General features: G+C 43.4%; 1 protein-coding gene across 1 annotated transcript in view; it reads right to left on the bottom strand.

The window, feature by feature from the left end:
- Positions 1–19,515, bottom strand: part of WNT9A (Wnt family member 9A) — a 235,902-nt gene that overhangs the window by 131,394 nt on the left and 84,993 nt on the right. The gene's annotated exons all lie outside the window — the stretch shown is intronic.

The following is a 19,515-nucleotide window of genomic DNA, read 5'->3' as shown; positions in this document are numbered from 1 at the left end:
TGAACATCCAGTGATTCTAGGCAAATCACTTAATCTCCCCATGCCTAACAAAAAATGAATGTGTGTCCTCATGTAACGTAACTGGTGCTATGTAAAGTGCTCTGATACCCGTTTCGGGTCAAGCTTGTGCTATATAAAACTCTGCTAAAAAAATAAATTCTGTATGAACATGCATACTCAAGCAATTCACTTCTGTCGACTGTATTTGATGTTAAACTTATAAAAAATAATAGAAACAATTAAAAAAAAGGCAGATGATTTACTTTATATACTTACGCATTCCTGCATGTGTTTCAGTGTAGCATTGATACTTTAAAAATTAAATTTGTGAATACATAAATGAATAAATAAACATAGCTAGCCGCTAGTACAAAGAGACCAGTTCACTGAGAAAACCACAAACCTATTTGAGTCCGATTACAAACAGGACTGGTGAGTGCGGACAGAGTGTGAGAAGCAAAGAGGAAATTGCCTTTCAGCTTCGTTTTTGTGCAGGGAGGGACCCCTTCGCATAAAATCTATGCTGACCACAACACATACTGAAAACGACACAGGGTCGTGACTCCGAACCAGTAAGGCTGAACCCAAGAAACCTTAACAACAACACTACTGCCAGTACTGATTGTGACTGAATGTTTTTTAAAAAGACCCCTATGGACAAGACATAAAGATCCGGTTTTTTATTTACGTCACTAGTTTATTTATTTATTTTCACACTAGTGAATCAGAAATTTATTTTCAACAAGTGGAACAATATTCATGTGTATACAAAAATATATGTGGAAGTAAAAGGGAGTATGAAGGAGAAAAGGTTAGGTGAAGGGTTTATAGTTTCGCTGTAATGAGTACTTACTGAGAATGAGAGTTCACCTTACCACAGGGATGCCTCATTCAGAGTCACTTTCATACTCATTACTCATGAGTACCAGTTACTGGGATTAAAAAGTCACATTATAGGAATAAGGTTCAGAAAGGAGGCACTTCCTCTGGGCCTTTAGATGCACTCTGGAGTGTTGAAGTGCACCAAGGCACAGGTATTAGGCGAATGCCACCTACTGATCAATATAAGGGCGGCTGTTTTGTCCCCTGCCCCTTTCACAATAGCATCAGCAGTGGTCTGCTCAGAAAGAAATCAACGGTGAGGAGCTACAGTCTAGTGTGTGTGCAATTGCTGCTATTTTCCAAGCAACATATGTACAATTTTAATGAACATTAAGCATATGAGCATTACAGCCTGACTTACACCTATATATATATATATATATATATATATATATATATATATATATATATATATATACTTCAAACTTGTCGCCAGCAACCGTCGGCAAGCAAACAGGTACACGGACTGCAATTAGTCACCCAAGCCAGACTTCTCTTTTTCAAAAAAAGGATTTATTTCATTTTCGTGGTGGTGGTGGTGGTGCCAGTCATCAGACGCGTTTCGGACTTGCGTCCTTGCTCACTGATGGGAGGGATTTGGACAAACCATGTTTTTAAGGGGAACGAAAGCATTACAAGTTCGCGCCTTTCCAACAGATAATTGGCATAGACAGCGGACTTCAAGACACAAGTCTCTTTCATTCTTTGTTTTTACAGTCGCCATGTATATATATATATATTTATATGCCCAGGCTTGGTTTGCGTCTTACGGGAAGCACTCAGATTTCGCCACAGGGCTCCAAGCATCAGCCCTATTCAATTGGCATGCTTGCGCCAGCCAGCCAAATCCTTTTATAGTCCTACTACCACGGGTGCCCAACGCGTTTCGAATAACCTTCTTTCTCAGCGGCTATTGGTGTGAGGAAACACTCTTAGTCCACTTCCTACCTCCTTTTCTACACGTAGTGGCACGCCCTCGGATGGGCCGCTCAGGATGAGACTGCGCTGTGCCTTATGGGAGTTGTAGTGTGGAGAAAAATTACGGCATCCTTTCAGAGTGTGAAACATTCACTGTAGGTATTGAAAGCTCACAGATGAGACTCTATGTATATATATCAAACAGAATAATTCCAGCTCACAGCCATTGCAGGCGGTAACGAGGGGAATCAGGCTCGTAGTATTTCTCAACAAACTAAAGGATGCCGCACTCCCGGGTATTGCAGTTCTCAAAAGTTTTATTAACAACGTCTTGATCACGGTATATATATGACAGTTACTTGAGATACCTGCACACTATATTTTTCATAAGTCAGTCCAATAACTTTATTCGGTCAATTGAGAGAGGGCTGCCCCGAATAAGTCCAAGAGGGCCTGTAACATGCAAGAAGTTAATGAAACCCAATTACTATGAAAATAGGTTACATTTAAATTCATTATATGAAAATGTGCCAGTGCTGCATTGATTTGTCCCTCCTCTGCCGTGAGTATGTTTTCACCAAATACCTAAATACCCTTGGGCATAGTTATCAAATGTGATGCACTGTGTTGTGTGAGTGAGCTAGAGATTTCAAGAAATATATCTACTAAGATATGGTGCTCTTCAGCTTCCTCCTAGTGCTGACGCACTTGTGGCTGCCTAGGGCCAACGCAGGCACCATGCATTATGGGAGGATTGTTTTTGTACAGGAAGGATTAGCGCCCTGCACAGAAACAACCTTTTAAGGAAAATTCCTCTTTCTATGCGCGATACAGAATGCATGATGCACAGAAAGACGAAGTACCAAGGTGAAATAAAGATATTTCTTCTCCTTAACTCTCACTGGGAAAGTGCACAAAATCCATGGGTGTATGCATGAGAACACCCATGGTCCACCCATGGAACAGCTCCCAGACACTGGGTAACGTAACACAGAGCAAGGGGGTGCGATAGGTTACATTTTCATTACCAAGTCACACATGGCAATGCAAGCCAGCCCTTGTGTGGCTTAGTAATAGCAACTAATAATTTGTGTAGTGGACTCATCAAAAAAGGTTTGTAACCACCACACCACATGTCAGTAAATCTATGCCCCTGTGTCGAAGAGAGAATTTGTGTCCATGTTTTTGCCGGGAATACTGGTGTCGGTCATGGTGCAAGTGTTGCAGAAGCCCCTGTCTAGGCAAAGCCTGAAAACTCACGAGGAAAAACACTCAAGTCTGCACTATCAAAACACAGAGTGGGATAAGGTGGAACATGGCTTCGCGGCAAGTTTCAACACACAGCGCATCATATCACTGAGGATTTTGTGGTCACGTTTTTGTGCTCTGCTGACAAATGGCCTGTCAATTGCACATCAAACCAGAGGCCTGAGTAAACAAAGTGTACTCACAGCTGAAACAGGGCATAGCGCTAATGCTTCGAGACTGTCTGGGGCTGCACTTCTCGCCAGCTTACCATTGGCTAATCTTGGGAGCACTTCCCTCTCCCAATAAAAGGTCTGTCGACAAAAGATCATAACTATACTGAAAATCTTAAATGAGTCATTCTTGCATAAGTGATATGCAGAATCTTGCCAGCAATTCAAATCTCATGTCTGCAGCTCATAATTATGAAAAAAAGCTGTGCTGAAATATTTCATACCATCCTCTCTATGTGGTTCTGTTAGCTGGACACCTACACCTACACCTGCGCCAGAGAAGTTACTTTAAAAAAATGTATGTGACATTTACAGCAATGGACCTGTGCATAACTCTCAGCTTCACGGACCAACAGGTGTAAAAATGACATTTTGCGGGATCAACCAGCACAAAACCATTTGTATCAAGCGTTTAGTGCAAAAATGATATTTGGCATTGGACAGTTTGTGCAAGTGATGGTGAAAAATCCAATACACAGTTTAAATAGATGGGGGTTATATTTATCTTTACTAGAAATAGCGATTACCTAATTGAGATTCTCTGCAAATCGCAATTAAGTAATCGCTATTCCTAATGTATGAAACTCCATGAGCGACTCCCGGTGGATCGCAATTGACCTACCTCAATAATATTCATGAAGTAGGTAGCAATTTACGAACCATTTGGGAATCACTAAAAACACAGGGATGGTGGCCAGCTGGGGATAGCAGACCACCATGTCTGTGTTTGCAACAGGTTTTTTTTGTTTTTAAAGGAAAGCAGCCCGATCTCCTTAAATGAGAGTAGGATGCATTTAAAAAAGAAAAGGGAAAAGTTTTCTTTTCAATTTTTAAGAGTAGGCAGTGGTCTGTGGGACCACTGCATGCTCTGAAAAAAGTTTTTGCTACCAATTCCCAAAGGGGACGGGGTCCTTTGGGGACCGCTGCCCATTTGTGAATGGGTTACTACCTACTTGATGTAGGTGGTAAAATGCGAATGTTTTGTGGCCGTATTTCGGTTGCAAAACATTCTTACATACTGCAGTGATTCGGTATTAGGAAGGGATGCCCTAAACACGCTCTTCCCTAATAATCGGTATGTATTCGCAATTCCAAATTGTGATTCTGTAGCATGTTACTGAATCGCAAATTGAAATTCATATATACCAAAATCCATTTTACAGGTCGCAAACGGCCCGATTCTGCCAAACAGTCTGTTTGCAACTGATAAAATGCATGCCACATACGGCTCTTGCTGTCTACAGTTGGTCTATGAGGGCTCAAGCCATACCAGACTTCAGAAAACCCACATGTGGTAGGTTTAAAGATAATGAATCAGAACAGGAGTCATTTGCTTAGTCAGTGCTTATTCTAATACTATAGATTGTCTGTGCTCCTCGTGGACAGCCGTGGTTTGTGCAATATGGCCTTCGGCACTTTGCAAAGTTTTAAACTCAAACTAAATTACCCAGCAGACTCATACATTTGATATATCACCAAACTCTGAGTGATGATCAACACAACTGAGCATCTGACATACTAGTCTCACACTGGCCAGATATTTTCCTATAGGTGTTTTAAAACAAGGAGTTGTCTTGGTCATCATTATATGCCATAATGGCACAATCACTATTTTTTTTATCAGGAACCACCCAATAGAGCATGTTCGGGTTCAAAAGAAACATAACTTTGGTGATAAAGCAGGATGTGACACGATGAGCCTTCTCGTTTATCAAAAGTGTCATTCAAAACAGATCACAGGTCAAAAACAGCATGTCCAGCAGAAAGAAACAAATAGCACTGTCCTCTGCTAAACGTGTGGGCACATACAGCCATAAGTGGACCAAGCCAGCCACTAACCAATATAATTCATCACTAAACAATATTCCAGTCTATTCTTAACTCCTTAGCCACTATCCAATATGGCTCACTTCCCAAACAGTATGAAACACAACAAAATACAAGGTCAATAGCCTATTCAGACCATGGTTTAAGATTATCACAGAATGGTAGAGTGTCATAGTTCTAAAAGAGCAACGTATAGTAGAAGCACCATAAAAGCGTGCTTTAAAATGCAAGATGAAGAAAACATACATACAAAGCAATACATATACATATGAACAAATTGTACTAAAAAGAGTTTCTTATGGAAATGTTTTTTAATAATGTTTGTTGATGGAAATATGCTATTAATAGAGTGGCCTAGTGTTTCTAATGCTTTTTTGTTTGAATGCATCCTTTAGAAAAGTTAGTGCAAAAATGTGTGGAAAGTAGATATGACCTTGAAATTTCACATAGTAATACTAGAGATTCTATAGTTTATGAAAAATGAAAAACAAATTATGTGATGTGAAATCAGAAAACTATATACGTATATGAATGTTGAGAAAAATTGTAGTAGTAGGGTATTTCTAATGTTAGCTATCTTCATGTAATAATCGTGGGTGAACGTTTTAAATATTTCCTATTTGAGTTGATTTAATTACATTAGATTTGATGTTGGTTTAGAGCTTATTTCATTTAAAATGTGCGGTTAACTTAAAGAATTTTCGAAAATGTTTTCTCTCTGATGCTGACCTTTCTCCTGACTTAATACAATGGACCATTTACCACTAGTGAAATGTTGCTTTATTTGCTCCGTACATATATAAGCTCGACATTCCACAATGTTTCTACAAGTTCACAGTGAAATATTCCTGTGGGAACAGGATTTCAGCCATTGCTATAGATAGTTACTTTGTACCTATTTTTCACAGATGTTAGGCCTTAGTGGACTCTTAAATCTTTCGTTTCTCATGACCAGTATATGAAAGCATCTCACTGTTGCAAGCGTCAAAGGTGACATTATGTGTAGCTGAACATACAATAGTCTTTCGATAGTGGTGTGATGCTACGTCACAGGAACATTGTTAGAGACTTTATAAAAGACACCACCATATTTTTTTGTTTTCACTTTGCACAGAGATGCTAGACTGATCTATTTTTTAAACCTTTATGCTACTTTGGACTGCCTTGCTAATGCTACAGTTGGTAGCTGATAGACTGAGACCTTCTTTGCAGAACCATTTTAATGTTTCATTTCCTTTATTTCCTTGTTTATGGTACCGGACTCAACCTTCATGAACTTTAAATCTGAACCACTTTTCCCTTCTTCATAGGATTTGAGCTGTTAGACAGCAAACTATCTTTCTGCTTTAATGGTGTTGGGAATCTGTAACTCTGTAAACTGATTTTATAATGACCATTTAATAAAGCCTGTCTGAATGTTGGATGTTTTTATACAAGCTGTGATATTCTTAACTGAAATCCTCAAGAGATTGCTTGTGTCAATGAACTTTGAATCTTTAATGCAATAACCAAATTAATCTTATTTCTGTCTGAGCCTATTATTGGGTTTTGTTGGTTTTCTAATTTCAACTGTGTCATTTTACAACTTTTTAAAATTTGTCGTAGGGAGAATCAGCAAGCTCTGTAAGACCATCAAGTATTATTTATTTTGTTCTGTGTTTTGTATTGCAGCGCTTCTGCATATTTATAGCCTGGCTTACCTTCTCAAGGAGGTTGGGTCTTCCCGTTGCTATTATTTATTTCTACAGCATGGTTTTAAAAGTGGTGTACCTAAATCTGATGTCAAATTTGTGAGTTGGCTGTAAATTAATGGTTCTCATTGGACAGCTAATGTGGTGTTTGGTCACCCTAATTTCCACCCCTCCTATCGCCACAGAAAGATTCGTCAGAGGATCATCGCCTCTGTGGTAAATGGAAATGCTGCAGATTGTCTAATCGTAAAGGGCCCAATAAGGTTAGAGTAGTAAGGAAAGTAAGTGTAAAGTAAAAGTTTTACCATGCTTGTGCTGCAAAAGGGCCAGGCAAACTGTAGTAGCAAGGGCACACAACTTGATGTATTAAGTAAAGTTCTCAAATGAAACAGAAAAAGCTAAATTAATGGCACAACCAGATGCCTATTAAACACTTCGGTTGGCAGGATTGCTCAATGAACCCACCACACCCCGTTGAGCTTTGCAGTGATCTGCGGGTCACAAGTTTGAACCTCAACAAGACTGAAAATTCCACCCGTCTGAGGTTAGTAAAATAAACACTTGTGAACTGGGTAACACTAACTTCTATTATTAAGGTGATGTGCTTCACATTTGCAAAATACCAAATCATTATTAAGGTATCATTAAGATTCACAAATTTTGAATGCCACCCACAGGCAATGAATGACAACCCCACAACCAGAAAAAAAACACTTCATATACTCTGTGGAGGGCTGGAGAACAGAATAAAATGCAGTTCTTGTGAAATCGTAACCTAAAAATAGATTCCAATGGGTATTGAAGCATTTAAAAGTCCAGTCCATTTAAAATATATTCTTGACAAACATAGTGATTTTCTCTTTTTTTTAGATTCCAAAATTTCTTCTTTTCGTAGAAGAATAAATACAGTCTCAGCCAACGGGTTTGGTTCTGTTGAACTTCTTCAGGCCATGAATAATTTCACAACAAATACGTCCCAAGAGTGCCCTCTGGTTCCAACAAGGTTTATGTTGTGTTCCCAACACCTCCTCTTCACTTGTGATCATGTACTGGGTAATTTTTTAATTTCCCAATCCTTAAACAATTTAACGATGACCAGCTATTACCCAAAGCATTTATTGTGACCCCAGGATATGTGTCTCACACAAAGTATGGCACGCAGCGCTCTGCAAAGGACTCCCTTTTGAGAATGTACATGCCATACTTTATGTGAGATCTGGATCCTGGTGAGAACAATGGCTTACCAATACCCTTACTCTTGTATTTGCAAGAAATGGTTTGGGTTATACCCATTAGTTTTCTGCTTAGCCGCAGCACAGTTAGCAGCTGGTGTTGTACAGAGTGTGCAACAAATTGTGAATAGGGAGTGGCTTGGGAGGTGCTATTCTATCTTACGCTACCCTACATGCTCCAGTGCCGTCCACTCCAAAATGGCACACATGGAGATGCAGGAGGCCGAAATAGGAAACAGGAAACAAGTTCAGCAAAGAAAAGCTAGAAACGATTGCAAAGGAATGTGTAGCACAAAACTATGAACTCTATGGTAAATCTTTGTTGACTCTCTGAGTCACAAAAGAGAAAAATGTGGCTCTGCATTCAAGAAAAAAACTATTCAGTTAAGGTGACACCAAACCGTGGAAGACAAAAGATGGTAAGATCTCGGATCCAGACAGAAGCACAAAGTAGCCAGTCCTTTGAATGAGGCATGTGGCACAGGGAGAGGACCAATGCCACAACCACCACCTGCCACAGCCACCACCTATCCCCCCCCCCCCCACCGTTGAGGAGTTGATAGAATCAACATATGATTTCTAAACCAGTGACTGGAGTCAGTAATACAGACATAACACCACCCTCAACTACTAGAGGTGAGTTACATAACATAATAATCATTTTAAGGTAGAGTTACATCTAAATCTACACTGAATGTGAATTTTGTGAAAAGTGTTATTCTACACAAACAGCCACTTCTATTTCAATTTTACATTACATTTAAAGAGCATTATTGCAACTGTATTTTAAGCAATATTAACAATCCTAGATTTAGTTAACCACACATATCCATACAGTTGCACTAGCAGATATACCTGAATTGTTACTTTGTTCTTTTCAATAATAGGCACACATTTTTAAACAAAAGTGCATGTTTATTGGAACACAATACTAAGCAGCGCTGTTTTCAAACAGATGTCCCAACACATTGAGGAAACCAAACCCAAGAACAGGGATGTCAGCACACTGATTCTGAATGTGATGACACCAGTGAACTACTATCCAGTCCCTGAAAAGCACAATCCAGAAAATATTCCTGGGCCAAGAGTAGTTTCTCGGTCATGCACTGTAAGACAGGTGGAGGAACCTGTAACACCAACAATGGATTGGCCAGCAGTCTGGCCAAAGTAGATTGGACACCTTTCTTACTTTAATTCATTGAGCAGGTCTGTCAACTACCTTGCACGTGCCACTGTGAAATTATCAATATATAAAGTCAATTTACAGACATGGCACAACAGTGGTTATGTTGCCCGGGGCCTGGTTCAAGTGACCACTGCCTTTGATGAAATATGGACCAGACAAATTGCAAGTGTGTATGTGTGTGGGGAGGGGCGGGGGAGGCCTTATAAAAGAAAGTGAAGAGGCTTCACACCTGAGTAGAATTTCCATACATGAAGCAGTAAGTAGGTGGCACAGAAGGAGCCTTGTTAAAGGTGGTGATAACCCAGGAGGTGCTGTTGGGCCAACATCTGAGAAGGCCACTGTCAGGCTAGAGAAGAGAAAGCACGGATTCACTTCATGCTATTTTAAAAGTTTGCTGTGTTAAGTCTTCCTTACTTAGGTTGTGTGTCCTTGTTGCATTATATTATTGGAAACATGCCAGGCTTGACATATGGAAGGTTTATATTTTTGAAACATCTTTGAAAATAAAAGGACTCCATTTGAAAGTGTCTAACAAGTTTCATTGTGTGGTCAAGATGGCTAGTGAATGACTTGCGCCTGCTGAAGCTCCGAGACAGGCTCCCCCTGTCTATCACTGATCCTGTCTTTCCCATTGCAATTCACGGTTTCCTTGGGCCCCGGGTGATACCAGTGATGAAAAAACACCGGGGACGTCCTGCATGCAGTGTGTTCTGCAGAAAGACGGCCTCGAAGAGAGGCCGGCAGCCGAGAGGGAGATTGGAAACGTGCGGTGCTTGCCAGGGCAGGACGCATGACTGAGCCCGTGGTCGCATTTGCAGGCGGAGACATTGCGAGACCTTCCTAGAGAACGGTGACAAAAAAACTGAGGTGGGAGGGGTTATGATGAGCCAGCCTAGGTCTCAGAAGCCTATGTCTGGCTCGGGAGGTCTTGAGGCGAGGAGTGGGGCGCGTTACGTGCTCAGATCCCAACCTGGAGGCTGTATTCTGAGGCACTTCTGGATAACCATTTAGAGCCACTATTGGTAAAAGTATCACACACTACCTTAGTGACATGAGGGGTCTGCCACAGACAGAACAATGGAATGAGACACTTAAAGTTGTATAGCGGGGATTCTGTATTAAGCCTAAATACAGTATTGAATCTATGTTGACTAAATATGTTATTGCCGTAGAACAGAGAGTCTGAGAGGCAGAAACCCTATCTTCTAATAATCCAGAAGAAACCCAAAATATTAGAAAACTGAGAAACACACTGAGCTAGTGGATATAGTGGTGAAAATAGGCAACTGGGAATGTGTAGCTCTACTACACCCCGAAGGTGGCAGAGCGGGCAGAATACTTGCCTGGTTCCTAAAATCAGACATCACTAGACCCTGGTTGGAGCCATAAAAACACCACAGGCGGGCATAAATGTGGCCTTTGCAGAATACTGTTGTCTCAGGGCCAAGGGATGCATGCAGGCCCCCTTGTATGCATGCAGCCCCTGATCCTGCATGGCATGGTCTTCACAGTCCAGGTCATGCAGGAACGGGTTTTGGCATTCCCAGTGCGGTGCCTTTGTAAGGCTCACCTCCTGGGACCGCCCACTAGACAAGGAGACAACCCCTAATCTGGAGGGAGGCCGGCGGTGTGGAGTTTGGCGGTGTGGGAGCAGGGCGCTGGGGTGGCGGCCCGCTTCCACACCGCCAAAGTCATAATCAGGCCCTAAGTATCCAAGGACAGTTATAATAATGAAGATTTATGTGAGACAAATATTTCAAGTCACGTGTGTGTGATAGGAATATTTGTATTTAACTTACCAAGAAGCAAAGTCTCCTCTTGCAAGATGGTTGTAAGTATCACTGTACCTGAACACACTGAAGTCAAGGGTATTGCCAGGAAAGCATACAACCGTGGACTTGGGTCAGCGGACTCGATAATTCTCGCTTCGGTGCCTACTCTAACCAGGGGTCCCACTCGGCAACTCTGGGCATTAGCTTGCCTAATCTCCACAACGGCCCCATCAACGCCGGGGATACCTGGCTCCACCTTGGGGACTCCCAGCAGGGACCATCCCACAGGGAAAACCAGGACGGGTTCCCCAGCGTTATACAGCGCCAGGAAACCTACGGGTAGCAGTGCGCTTTACAAGCTCAAACAGTAATTAATTAATTAATGTGATCAGACACTCTGTATCGCACGCCACCTGAATGTTGATATATTGGTACATGAGTTTCATCAATCCACCCTATCACATCTGGAACTATGCACTCATAAAGAATTCTAATTTTGTATTCTGTAAGTCCCATGGGGTGTCTGGAAGTACTATGTGACTATACATTTTAGGCACCATGGCATCCAGGATATTAAAAAACAAAAATACTAGATAAGGCCCTTTGGGAAACTCCACCAGCCGCAGCCATGTCACCCTGTTAATTACTGGAGGACATAAGGTGTGTTATTATTGCCTGGTTTTTCTGAGTATCCTTTTCTCTGGGTGCAGCTCATCAATGAACCACAAAAGTGCCTGATTACTGTCCTTATATGTATCAAAAATCAAACATATCCTCCTCGGTCAGTTCAAACAGTAAAATCCTAATCGTATAATCTCTTTGCTGTCTCCCACCCCTCCTGTGCTAAACAGGCAACAACCACACCCTCCTTGTCACTGCATACAAAGCAGCCTTTGTTGAAGACCCCGTTGCATTCGGGGGCCATTTCTACATGTGGAACCTGTGTACCACCTGCTTCCGTTGGTGGTAAATGGCACATGGAAAATGCCCTTTATGCAACAGTTCACTGATTATGAATCGCTAATTCATCTAGTGATTTCTTATTTGGAAATTGCAAATATGGAATCAATGCTTCGAATCGGAAAATCAACAAGTCACAATTTATTTGGTTGACAAAAAAATAATTGTGAATGTGCTTTCATATGTAACAAGAGGCCATTTAAATGGTCAGTTCACCAGTTTGCGACTGATTCCCGAATTGCAAACAAATAATATACATAAATCACAATTCTTAAGAGCCCACAGTGGATGCTGCTAAATGACATCGTTTGAGAATCAAGACAGCTCATTTATAATCTAATATCATGTCTTTTTCCCTATCACCCTACACTGCCTGTTTCTTTATCTCACTTTTACAAGTTCATTATCACCTCTACTCTCACCCCTTGTCACTATTTTCCTATCTTTCTTTTCCTCTGTTCTCCTTTTTCTGGTTTCTTTCCCTGTTCCTCCCCTACATGGTCAACCTTCCCACTTTCCCACCACCGTACTGACAATCCTCAATTTTCTACAGTGGTCCATTGCTTTGAATCTTTGCATCTACACATACATACATACATACATACATACATACATACATACATACATGCATACAATTTTAGCATAACCTGTACAAAATGTCATAAGGATCAAGGCTTCTGCATTGGTGGGAAAAAAAATGCCACCACCCCCAACTCTTCTAGAAATCTGATTTTTCTTGGTCATTGCAACTGGTCTGATCTGTGAACGCGGCCAGGCTCCAGGCGTGTGCAGGATATCTTTGGCTGAAGGCCACAAAAATGGTCCCTTCTTTCCGATCTGCGAGGCTCTGCAAAGTAGTACAACAACAAAACATACCTCCTTTTGTGGGGCCTCCAGGAATGCAAACAATGCTCTGCAAGTCCCATCAGGGCCGTGTCATATTCGGGAGCTGATTAAACAAGCATGGCAGCAGACAAGGAGCTGTCACTTTGGAGCGGCCACGGTGCACGCAGGAGGAGAAAGCGCGTGTTTGCCTTGCTCTCCATCACTCACAGTTATTGTAGACAGCTACCCACACTTCAGCTTTTCAGTCTCACGCCCTCCCCGAAGAGGAGACACACTCCAGATGTCAGAGGGAAAAAAAATGATCACATATGTCAGGCAAGTCAACCCCCTCCACAGGAGCAGGGTTTTACATGTAGGTTTGAGTCCCTTTCAATTTCTTTTGTGACTCAATATTTAGTTCAATATATTTTTTTATTTTAACCTACTGTCGTGGTGCCTTACAATTTCATTGGAAATATATCAGAAACTCTAAAGATAAAGCAACCTCTTAGTTCAAGAACAGCCTTGATCCCTCTGTCATTCAGAGGATGTAGTTTAGGGCGTACTAGGCCTTCTACAATACCCCACACCTCAGTGCTTTGCACATTTTCCTCAAGCTACTGCATCAAATCTTCCTGAGAGGCAGGGCACGAGTCGGGGTACCACGCGGGTGGACGGCATCCCCCCACTTATTTCCGAGGGTTTTTCAGGGTGGACGCCGTCCACCCTGCTAAATCAAAACCGCATCCAACATTAAAAAACGGGAGCGCGGCGCCCACAAAGAAAATAAAGCATTTCCGGGTGGGCGAGTGGCTGCCTGAATGAATCCTGAAGTTACCAAGCACGCCGGTGGTCACCACGCCCCTGCCATTTGTCCGTAATTTTAACCGGGCACAGCTCGCCCCCACCTCCCTTCTTGACTTCGATGCTGTATGAAAGCTCAGGCCCCCAGCAGCACCCCCCCCTCCCCCCCCCCCCCCCCCAGGCACAGCGGGATGGCAACCCTCACACCTTCAGCCCTTGATGAGCTGTTAAGAGGTGCTTGAAGGTGACAGAAGGGGGGGGGGGGCGCCAGCTTCGGAGCAGGAGGCATCCATTCACACGCAAACAACCCTGAATGCATCTTGTATCTGCTATTTAGAAGGGGGCTCACACATTCCATTTCTACCCAGGGCCCCAAACATCCTAGACTCGGCCAGATTACACCCCCGATTACACAGAGGCAGCATCTGCTTCTCTTCACAGAGCTTAATTACTGTCACTGATTTGTAAGCAAACCTTGGTTCTTCAAACATGCATAATGTAATACAATAAAGAAATGGCACAATCGCACCCACACTGATTAACAAAGTATGGAGGACAATCCGTTCTCTTAGAGTATCTCCTGTTGTCTTGTGCAGGAGGGGGCGAGAAGCCCAAGATGATACTAGAATACTGCCTGCCCACCCCTGTGCCCACCCGGGAGGATCACGTTCCCTCTCCTGTGATGACTCCTGCTCCTGTCCCCCCATGTTGTGGCTCCAGTCCACCCCCGCCTGTGATGGCTCTTGTCCCCCCCTGCGGTGGATCCTGTCTCCGCTTTGGGTGGCTTCTGTCCCAGTCCTGGAACGGCCCCTGCAGCGAGGGTGAAGTTCTTGATGGGCCTCTTCTCAAAAGGGCTCAGCTCAAAATTAATATGGAAAGGTGGGCGTGTAAGTAAGTGAAGGGATGTGTGAATGGCTGGAAGAATTAGTGAAAGGGTGAATGGATGAATGAAAGATTGAATACATGGATAATGAGAGAGGATTGATGGATTGATGAGTGAGGGGAAGGATGGAGAGAAAATGTAAATAGCTGGATGTATGGGTGGAAGGGTAGCTGGGTGATTGATGAGGGGAAAGATGGATGAGGGGAAGGATGAGGGATGGAGGGGAAGGATGGATGAGGGGAAGGATAAATGGATGAGGGGAAGGATGGATGGATGGAGGGTAAGGATGGATGGATGAAGGGCAGGATAAATGGATGGGATGGATGGGTGAGGGGAAGGATGGATGGAAGGATGGATGAGGAGAAGGATGAAGGATGGATGGATGAGGGGCAGGATAAATGGATGGGATGGATAGATGGGTGAGGGGAAGGATGATGGATGATGAGAAGGATGGATGGATGGATGGATGGAGGGGAAGAATGGATGGATGAGGGGCAGGATAAATGGATGGGATGGATGGATGGGTGAGGGGAAGGATGGATGAAAGGAAGGATGGATGAGGGGAAGGATGGATGCATGACGGGAAAGGATGGATGATGAGGGGAAGGATGGATGGATGGATGATGAGGGGATGGATGGATGGATGATGAGGGGGTGGGTGAAAGGATGGATGATGAGGGGAAGGGTGGATGGATGGATGATGAGGGGATGGATGGATGGATGGATGATGAGGGAATGGATGGATGATGAGGGGGTGGGTGAAAGGATGGATGGATGATGAGGGAAAGGATGGATGGATGAGGGGAAGGATGGATGGATGGATGATGAGGGGAAAGGATGGATGGGTGATGAGGGAAAATGATGGATGGATGATGAGGGGAAGGATGGATGGATGGATGATGAAGGGAAGGACAGATGGATGGATGGATAGATGATGAGGGAAAAGGATGGATGATGAGGGAAAAGGATGTATGGATGATGAGGGAAAAGGATGGACGGATGATGAGGGGAAGGAAGGATGATGAGGGGATGGATGGATGGATGATGAGGGGAAGGACAGATGGATGGATGGATGGATGATGGGTGGGTGAAAGGATGGATGGAGAGTGGGTGAAGGGATGGATGGGTGGGTGAAAGGATGGATGGATGGAGAGTAGGTGAAGGGATGGATGGATGGATAAGTGGGTGGGTGAAAGGATAAATGGATGGATGATGAGTGGGTGGGTGAAAGGATGGATGGATGGATGGATAATGAGAGGGTGGGTGAAAGGATGGATGGATGAGTGGGTGGGTGGATGGTGAATGGGTGAAAGGAGGGATCAGTGGATTGGATGGTGGGTTTGTGAAAGGATGGATGAGTGGGTGGGTGGATGGTGGGTGGATGATGGGGGGTAGGTGGATGAGTGAAATGATGGATGGATTGATAAGTGCAAGGGTGAATGAATGGACATATGAGTGAAAGGATGGGTGCAAGTATGGATGAGTGAGTGAAAGGGAGGGTAGATGGACAAAAGGATGAATAGATGTGTGAAGGAGTGAAATGATAGATGGATGAGTGATAGGGGCAATGGATGGATGGATGGGTGGGTGGATGGATGGATGGAAGGAAGGCTAAGTGAAAGGGTCGATGGAGAGAGAAAGGGAGGATGGATGGATGACTAAAAGAGTGGATGGGTGGAAGGAATAGTAAGTGAAAGGTTGGCTGGATTGGTGAAAGGGTAAATGGCTGAATGGATGAGTGAATGGATGGATGGGATGAAGAGTGGATGGATAAGTGTACAGATGGATAGGGTGAAAGGGTGGATGGATGGATAATGGAGGATGAGTGAAAGGATGGATGAGGGGATGGATGAAGGGATGGATGAGTGAAATGATAGATGGAAGGATACATGATGGATAGGTTTGCAAATGGTTGAATACTTTTGGAAATGGCTGGGCTTACTTATATACTATTGCGCGACCTCTGATGTGTCTGTAAAACGTACCTATTGTCCTGAAGTTTTGTCCTGAATTTTGACCTCCTGTCCAGAATTTGTGTCTTGAATTTTGACCCTTTGTCCTGAATTTTTACACTCACCGTCCTGAATTTGCACCAATGCCAGTTGGTCACCCTAATTCTTTGTGCGGTAGAACCGAGGCTCTTTAACACAGCAGCATGAGAGTGACGAGAGAGAAACCTGGCAGAGTGCTGCCAAAGAGCTCTCCCACTCAGAATATTTCATTATTCAAGTGATCGTGAACAATTAAGGGTAAACTGAGATGTGAAAAACTAAACACAATGCGATGCGGCTGCACGAGACTTGAGGAGTTAATTAAGTATTAGTACTAGCAAGTGTGCTGTAAGTTAAATTAAAACATTTTACATGCACTGTGCGCCTTGTGCGTGTAGAATCAGAGTCCCACTAGACCCGGCCCTGCCAATTAAGTGCCGGTGCTAAGCACTGGCACAAATTAAGCCCTGCATTGAACAATTGACACCAGGCTACAAAATGTAAGTAGTATGATGGTGTACCCTTGTGTGTTCTTCCGTGTGTCGCTGTTTCCACATGGAATGTTTAATGATGACAGCAACGCCCCCTTCTAGTTTGTGTTGTTGGTCTGAATTGTATAATTTTGTGGAATGGGGAGGTGTAGGATGGCGCTGGATTGTTCATTTAAACATGACTCCATGATGACGTCTGACTTGGCATTACGTATGTCAGTATATTTTTAATTTAGGCTCAATCCTGTCAGTGTTTGGATAATTGCACTACTGGATAGGGGGGGCATCAAGTTTTGCAAAGGTTCTGCCCGCTTTCTTCAAGGGGTCCCCACAAAATGACATCATGAGCTAGGCCCACCCCGATTTTATAGTAAGTAGTCTCTGTAAAGGGGGAAACAACCATTACAATGCATGAGTCATAATCGGCCCTTTTTTTAGGAACTATCACAAAAATAAACAGTATTAATACAAAGTAAAGCAATGTTTATATTTTGTTGCACTGAAGTAAATGAAGGCAAATAAGTCAAACTAAAATATACCAAAACTAAATACATTTCCTAAAATAAATAGAAATAAATAAATCTGCTAAAATAAATACAATGGCCAGTTAATATATCTAAAATTTAGGCATTGACCCAAGTTAATGCCCCGGCAGCTCCATTGTCTTCAGCCAAGATTCCCAATGTTAGACTAATGTTCTGATTTGTTACCTTTGCTGCAAATTGTAAAGCGTTCTGATATCCTTCGGGATTAAGTTCGCGCTATATAAAACTTTATAAATAAAATAAATAAATCTAGCCACAGCTAGAGAGAGGCAGCTGAGACAAAACTATTTAATACAGAGTCGCTAGTTTACAATAGGTGGGGAGATAACATATAACACTCATCGATAGAATAATGTGAATATGGAGCCCTAATGTGTGTAATAGTCATTGTCGAGTGTGGGAAGCAGCCTCTCTGGGAACCTGTAATGTATACAAAATCTTGCAGTCAAACTTTCCTGTAGCGTTTTGAAAATGTGTTCATGTCACCTTCGCCAAACTTCATCCACATTTGGGCTGCTAATTCCTCCATGCAGGGACCTTAAGTCACAGGCTTAAGTACCAAGCAGCTTCAATTGTTAAATCTTGCATTAAATGCAAATGATAGATCTGCCTTACATGTGATGTCACTTCCTGTTGTGATGTCACTTCCTGTTGTGATGTCACTTTCTGTCGTGATGTCACTTCCTGTGACCACGCCTACCTTGGAGAGTCCCCCCACTTCTTTTTTTAGGACTTGTGCCCTGCTGAGAGGCCACACACACACACACGCGTTGAAGTGATAACACTTGAGCTTACACACACTACAAAGACCAGTGAAAAGTACATGTACATAGGGGGAGATGGAAGCAGGTCAGTTGCCATAACCAAGCATTAGCCCGTCGATTCTTCTTTGAGCTAGACCGGATAATTATTACTAATGCCTTCTGGAAATCAAACACACTGAAGGGTAACTCGAACTTAAAAACTAATTCAAACAGCATTGCTGAGACGTCTCTGACTGTGGAATAAAGGGCCCAATTGAAGATCACATAGTGGGGGTTAATGTTTCCTAATCCTTTAACCCCTTCGGCGCTCGTGACAAGCTCAGCTCGTCATGAGGCAAAAAAGTGGAGCTGTGCTCATGACGAGCTGAGCTCGTCATAACAGCCGCGGCGTGCCCACCCGGGGATAATTCGCCTGCTGTGCTGGGCGTTCCATTGTGTGGGGGGAGTCATGACGAGCTCGGCTCGTCATGAGCACAGCTCCACTGTGAGGCGTGACAAGCTGAGCTCGTCACAAGCACTGTGGCGCCGCGCGCAACCCCCCTCCCCCCGCACTGCCGGGGAATATGCCTCGCGGGGAAGGGGTTAACTCAGAGCACTGTTGTTCCAGTTGCTTAATTTGAGATGGTGCCTTCCGGTACTGGCGCTTATAGCACCAGTTAAGGACACATTTATTTAGAAGGCACATGATTTTCCCCAGAGTCACATGATGTTGAGCCACGCCGAGACCTGAATCCGGTTCCCCAGCTCCAAAATCGGCAGCTCTAGCCATTAGGCCAAGTCCTCTCAAGTATAATAAGTGCTGGGGCTCTAGTCAGGAGGCAGTTTGCCCAAGCACGTTTCTCCTGTTAGCGCTGCCTCCTGAGGAGAGCCCCGGCACTTTTTATTTTACAAATTAACCACTGTAGTTGTTCAGAGGTGTAACGTAGGCCCCCGTAGTCGCCACGGAACGGGAGGGGGGCGAGCTCCAGGGGGCCACATCTGCACAGTACCCTGTCCTGAGAGCTCTCGACTGAGTCCAGAGTGGAGGTTTTGCATCAGTGCTGATATAGCAGCCCCAGTAACAGTAGGGGGGCTGGTCCGTCAACATTGCCAGGACCGCTTTGGGTTCTCAGTCCTGCCCTGAACACAAGCACTTGTTGCCATGTGCGGTCAGGTCTAGCTTTGCTGTTCATGTTAGGTGGCACTCGAAGAGAGCTAGGATTAGGGAATATAAACTATAGTTATTTTCCCCTAGGCATTAAGAATTACATTTTCCTTACAAACATA

This window comes from Lissotriton vulgaris, chromosome 10, assembly GCF_964263255.1.
Source record: "Lissotriton vulgaris chromosome 10, aLisVul1.2, whole genome shotgun sequence".
Lineage (NCBI taxonomy): Eukaryota > Metazoa > Chordata > Amphibia > Caudata > Salamandridae > Lissotriton > Lissotriton vulgaris.
Note: the sequence above shows the minus strand (reverse complement) of the source record. Positions and strands in the feature narration are given on the sequence as shown.